The sequence below is a fragment of the Telmatherina bonti genome (genome assembly GCF_933228915.1).
Source record: "Telmatherina bonti genome assembly, chromosome: 11".
In the NCBI taxonomy this organism is placed as follows: domain Eukaryota; kingdom Metazoa; phylum Chordata; class Actinopteri; order Atheriniformes; family Telmatherinidae; genus Telmatherina; species Telmatherina bonti.
This window is the reverse complement of record NC_136629.1, coordinates 24,817,904-24,819,077: the sequence shown is the minus strand read 5'-3', so window position 1 is coordinate 24,819,077 and position 1,174 is coordinate 24,817,904.

Here is a 1,174-nt window from a genome sequence, read left to right as displayed (position 1 = left end):
CGGCTGGGGATTGTTTTTGTTCTGTTTTTTTTTACTGTGAAGTTAGCTTTATGATGCTTTCAATGCAATGATTTCCATCACTTTTCACATACATTGCCTTTTCTTGCTGGTATATCATTTGGCTTTGTAAATGTGCTCAGAGGCTTTAGTGAAATAAACTATATAATATGTTGTGTTTAAAGACTTAAGATTTAAAGTTATTGTGATACAAGTCAAAATGTGATTTAGAAGTAGTCTATAGAACTGTGAAACATGTCAGACTGCTTTTCCATTTTTTTAATGTTGGTTTTATGGTATTAACATAACTACATAATGTAGTGACCACTACTGCAACGTCTTTAGACCTCTAACAGTGTGAATTTGGAAATAATTGCTGGGCCAGTTCGACACTTTAATGGTCAGTGTGTTCTATCCTGATGAAAATGTTATGTCATTTTAATAAATTTTTTAAAACACAAGTTTTAGAACTTTTTTCTGATCAACAATGGCTTAAAATACAAAATAATCAGCAAACACTACTTCAGAAGGCCACAGTACTCATAGTGGGATTTTTTTAACTCTATTTTTCTGTACAGTCATGATATAGTGAAATGAATGGCTTTTTAAAAGTAGCAGCTTGATTTTGATCAAAATGTCGTGGCTAGATGAATGTGGATTATTTACTGTGGTTTGATGCCTAGAAAGTTGAGAAGAGCCAAAGTTTAGAAATATAACTTAAGTGCTTGATCAAAGATCATTAAGGATGCCTGCAATCCATTAGCACAGTGCACCTGTCAGACTGCAGTTCTCCCTCAGTTTAAGATGCATTTAATGCATAGGCAAATCATTAACATGTATTGATTTTGAACATCTCCGTCAAGGTAACCTACAGAACGGCTGTTTAAAACTACATGCGAGTTGTGATAAAAGATAAAACTATCAAATGTGATCAGTCTACACAGCAGGATGATAGAAAACAAGCTGCAAAGAATGTGAAATGAAATATATAGGTTTTATATGTACCTTTAAGGGCAAACACATCTCAAATATTTAGCTGTGTAAAACTTAATTCCATCAGGGAACCAGAGTATCACATTTATAAAGACTATAATAAATGGCTTAGAATAATGTTTATTACACATTTGCTGTATTTTAAAAGAGGAAATATAATGCTATCAATGATAATAGGGAAAAA